This window comes from Varroa destructor, unplaced genomic scaffold, assembly GCF_002443255.2.
Source record: "Varroa destructor unplaced genomic scaffold, Vdes_3.0 BEIS01000007.1, whole genome shotgun sequence".
NCBI classification, from domain to species: Eukaryota; Metazoa; Arthropoda; class Arachnida; order Mesostigmata; family Varroidae; genus Varroa; species Varroa destructor.
This window is the reverse complement of record NW_019211460.1, coordinates 18,706,682-18,712,049: the sequence shown is the minus strand read 5'-3', so window position 1 is coordinate 18,712,049 and position 5,368 is coordinate 18,706,682. Positions and strand designations below refer to the sequence as shown.

Below are 5,368 nucleotides of genomic sequence, written 5' to 3'. Positions count from 1 at the left end.
AGATAAGCAAAATGAAGAGAAAGTATAATACAATTAAATATTAACATTAAATCAATTGAAAGCAACCGAGTCAGTTAGTCGTCGACGAGAGATATGTTAGGAGCTAGTGCCGCTGCTATTGCTTTCAGCGCAACCCCCGTCTTGCCACTGCAATGACGTCTGTACAGGCGCACTTTCAGACTCGTGCTTTCGGCTCGTCGGTCCGGCCTTTTGGAGAATAAATACACAGCAGAATGAGAACCCCTGAGAAAGCTATACGCAGTCATAAGTGTCTCTGATGGTGCCTGTCGCTATTTCTCGAATACCGGGCCATAAGATCATGCACAGGCAATGAGGTATGCCTCGGTAAGCACGTGGCTCAAATTTAGAACTATTTAAATGCGTTTGAAGGAACTACATTAACTGGGCAATAGAATATGGCTGGCAAACGAAAAGACGACGGAGGCAGCAGCCGTGAAACGCAATGCCGCACAAAGTTTTATGTAGGAGAAGACAAAAGCGAGGGAAGGCTCATTAATAAACGTTGGAAAGGCCAGAGTCCCATACTGTGGGTATGGAAAGGAAATACGTCGATTTATTTGGTGGTAGCGGCCGAAAAGTGGCATAGGGAAACACTTAACAGAATTCACATAGGGACCTGAGCTCTTGGGGACCCGTACGATCGCCTTCTCCCTTTTGTCCTATTTACCACTTTGATATTCATTTGTAATGCGGGATTAGTACTGCGAAGAGAAGGCAGACACGACCGTAACGGCAAAAGCTGCAGACAATTATTACAATTAGCTTATGTGCTACGTGCACGTGTATGGTACGAGTACTTAGGTCGGAGAATTAACAAGACCAAAGCAACAAACGCTGGTGAGGGAATATAGTACTAGTTGCAGCAAGCGACGATCTGTTAGAGTTTAGAAATTAGAGGAAATATACGGACTGTGAATATCGAAGTCGAAAGTCGAATGGTATTGTTATTTCAAGATAGATAATTGAAAACACGACCGAATATAATACCTTCTACTTTGTTGGCCACGCAGTGTGCGACTTAAACAGGTACGCGAAAGTGCTATAAAACTGTTGTAAAGCTATAAAGTGATTTTACATGATGTCCAGGTTCGGATAATTCATCCGCTGTATAGGTTTTATCGATGAAACGGAAGACGAATCGATCCTGCTAGAACTGGAGTTATCGCTGGTGATGCAAGCTCTTCGCCGGATTGTATGACCGTGCAGGATAGGAATCAGCCTTACTCTAGGGTTCGTCCAGTTTGACCTCAAGGTAGAAGGAAGTATCGACAAGATTTATCCCCTTATATATATTAAGGGTATAATTCTTGTTTCGTCCGTCGATAGAAGTGATGAAACCATTTGCGTTTGTGTTACCTCCCGCATTCAGAGAAGTGGTTGCCTATTTTAACATAACTCAACATTTTAATCCGTATCCCTTATCTCACGTTGATTTAAACCATAATATGGGTATTAATACGCATAATATAGCTTTAACTGGAAATAATACACAGAAAAGTTTTTCTCAAACGATAAATATCTTCTTCCATGGCGCCACTAAGATCGAGTAAGCGGCAGGCTATCAACGTTCGATCTTTAACAGGTTTCAGCGACGATTCGAGCCACTGTGTATATCCCAATCGTTGGGGTTGATTTAAAAGTGGAATAACAGAAACAGACCGCCTCGCTTGTCGTATTTCCTTTACTTCAGCTCTTACAGTTCTCGCTCCTCTAACGGCTCAATCTAAACGGCCCGCTTAAACGCCTATCTCTAGACTTCTTTGTTTTGTCAGTCCTTGTCGAATTCTTTTTTCTTCACCTAGAAGCTTCTTTCTCAACTGCACCGTAGCTTGTCCTGTAGACCGATTAGAAAGTCGCAGATTGTACGACCCACCTGCGTTCATATTTGAACCGCTTGCGTATCGCGTTCAAAGAATGAAAGCTAACGGTGCGCAACAGAGAAGCAATACGAGAGGCAGCGGGCATTTCTGGACACAAACTGAAACGAAAGAAAAAAGTACCTAGTGGTTGAAGAATATGTCGGTCACGCTAACAAAAGTGGAAAACTCAGCACAAATTACATACGGACTGGCAAAAAAGCGGCGCATAGAAGTATATAGAACCGAAGCAGGTAGAGACAAGATGTAAAGAGATAATTGAAGAGCTAACTCAACCTATCCAGAAAATGTAAATGTTAACATAATACCACACCTTCATTAAAAGTTTCGCTCGACAAGAGCAACCGAAAAATACGTAGATAAATAAGACGCTTATTGGATTGCACAGCGAAACACAGCTTGCGCTGATAGTCCAGAGCAACGCATTGCAGAAATCACTTGTACATGGCGCTGCCGACTTGTGGCGAAAAGTACCTAATGGACTGGTGAATCACTGTATGGCGGGCAAATTTAAATCTTTAGCAAACACTGGACAGCGCCAATCCTTACCCTTCAAAAGCTATTTCAATAACGAGAGAGACGCAGAACGAAACGTAAGACTCAAATCCTTCAATTTCTGCTCCTCTCTCTCTCTCTCTCTCTCTTTCTTTCTCTCAATCTCACTAACTTCCCCCTCTTTATCCTTGCTAACGTGGCTCTTCCTTCATCGCTACGAACATCCTGAGTTTAGGTGACGACATCCCACCTAGCCACGATGACCAGCACTGCACAAACTAAGGAACGGAAGGGCGTAAGGAAGGGGAACCAAATGGAAGATGAAATGCGGCGGACGGCTGAGAGCAGAAGAGCCCAGAACGGAAAACGACTTTAAAGAAAGAGACACAAATCTCTGTGCTACCCCGCACTTACGTCCTCGCCTCTACACCTCTAACACAGCCTCGCCTCGCTTTCTATAAGCGTCTTCCTGTCTGCTCTGGGCGTCTTCCAGTTCTTGGCGCCCCGCTTTCGAGAACTTCCCTCACCGCCCATGATTCGTGTGCTTTATATTTCCTAAGAAAAAAAAGGAGAAGTCCGAATAAAACAAAAAAAAATAACACAGCCGAGACAAAGGCACAACAATAACATAACACGATAGTCGGCGGCAGGGAGAGGAAGCCACCGGGAGCATCTTTCTGCACCGAAATGTGAAAGTGGAAGATAAGCTGGTCGGCTGGATGGAAAAAAGACGATTCAGGGGGTTTCAGCATATGAGAAAGGGAAAAAAAAACAGAGAAATAGTGAACTCGAACAAACAGCTGCTGTGGGAAAGTTGGAGAAGAGAAGGCAGACGCAGGAGTAGCGCGCTTCCTTAGTGAAGAACAGAAGATCAAAACAGAATGGGATGCGGAATAAGATAGCAAGATGGCTCTGTAGAACGCCCGTTACTAGTTGTGTCAAAAATAAGTCGACAGGATAAATGTATAAGACGGCGTCCAAGTGACGCTCTCGTTGCTTCTTGACGCAAGCTTGAGTTACAGCGCAATACTTAGTGCAGGGTCTTGGCAATATTGCCTTTTTTGGGAGCCAGCGTCACTTCCGGTCTGATTGCAATACAAGAATATGTGGCAAATGTCCTTGTGTTGAATGTTGAAGAGAAGGCGACCAAGGTTATGCCAGCTTGATTCTGTATGAATCTGCAGGGTCTTCTGTGAGACGCGTTTGTGTTTACTCTTCACTAGAAAAAAGTAGACGAAAGCAATTATTACACGCAGGCCTTTTTGAGCAGCAGTATATTGTGTTTTATTTTTTAAATAAACACTGCGATTTATATGCAAATACTACACATTGTGTAGATCTGCAGCCGATGAAGTGAAAGTAGATAGAATTTATTGATTCCTCAAGGCCGGTCAACCGAAGCAATGATATGTAGAAATAAGGGTATCTTTTCTTGTTGAGTAAACGTTGCATTTGTATCTGTACATATATACGAAAAAGTCATTAGGCGACACTTACTGTTTAAGAAGATTTCTAAACAGTGCTTAGAAAAAGTAAAATCACACTTGACTGTACTGGTCTAGGTTAAGATTCGCCGCACCTTCCCCATCGCTGTTGTCCCTTTGCGACATGCAGCGCAATGGCGGTATTAGGATTTGGTGTGGCTCATCCTAACGGACCATTAGAAATAAGCTAGCATTTCTGTAAACTAAAGAGGTCATATTGAAACTAGTCTGTTCTCATAGGAGGCAATGGGTCAGCGATGTCTTGCAACGAGCGAATGTGTGTTTCCTCTATTGCGGGATCACGGCAAGAGACGATCTGAAAATACAACTAGCTCGGCAAATGACGTCGAATGACTCAGCCTTGCGTGGGTACCTACGACAAGCGTCTATTGCTGATTTGGGGGATAGCTTTTTGTCGAGTTCAACCGGACCGACTTTGAGCTGTCTTTAGATCTGATCACGCTTTTGCTAGCATCTTGAGTCGAGAGTAAAATAGACGTATCTATTTTTCTTTCTTTATTTCTTGTATAATTTAAAAAACTAATAGTTTGCTAACCTGATAAATATAAATACACGCCCACTCAGATAAACAACAACCAGAGATAGAAACGATATTTCGTATTGATGTTCTGATTTGTACTTCTACCACAAAATGCTATCAATATGGAAATGTGTACAGAATAACTATTCACACGGGTTTGCGGCCTATTTCAGAAGCGATGAGAATTTATTTACATTAACTGGCAACAAACTCACCATCTATTCATTGACGGTACCAGATTTGAGCGAGCTGTTAGCTTCACGATTCTGACGTTAACTGTGACTGCTTCTATAAAAACCCATCGAGACCCCCATCTCGTTGTTTCATCTGAATTTAAAACCTGCGAATCATTTGTAGATGCTAAACAGTAATATTTTTGAGCTATTCTCCGTAATTATCTCCGAGTATCTTCACCAGAGAACCTTCATATTTAATTGAAAAGTAGTACGTACAAGCATAGCATTAAAGAGTTAGTTTTAAGGTGATAAAAAAAAAAATGTATATTTATTAATTATTTTTTAACCACTATTCGCATTCCAAAAAATAACGCTATAACAATTTCATTAAATATTTAATATTCTTCAAAATCTTGAAAATTTTAAAGTTTCCCATATTTTTTAAATCTAAATTCAGAATTTATTTTGAACATCATATAATGATAGTTTTGAATGTAGATAAACTAACGAACATAATAAACATGTTTTTACACATGAGGATATATCTAAACAAAGAAAAGTGCTAAACATTTAGATATGCAATGCTTTTTTATTTTTTGGTTAATTTTAAAAAAACTAGCGAGTGCTCTTGCGATGAGAGTGAAGAGATTACGATTGCTCAAACTACGAAAGACCTTGAAAAAAACCCCAAAAAGGTCATCACTGGACAATAAAAAGCCAACGGCTATATTTATGCGTAATGGAACTTTCGGATTGAAGTATCGCATGTACGAT

General features: G+C 41.1%; 1 long non-coding RNA gene across 1 annotated transcript; it reads right to left on the bottom strand.

The window, feature by feature from the left end:
• Nucleotides 1-1,134: 1,134 nt before the first annotated feature.
• Nucleotides 1,135-4,730, bottom strand: LOC147754411 (uncharacterized). Its single transcript, XR_015317259.1, has 3 exons — nt 4,634-4,730; nt 2,212-3,612; nt 1,135-1,999 (listed from the first exon to the last, which is right to left on the bottom strand). It is a non-coding gene; the product is annotated as an uncharacterized LOC147754411 (long non-coding RNA).
• Between the last annotated feature and the right edge of the window lie 638 nt (nt 4,731-5,368).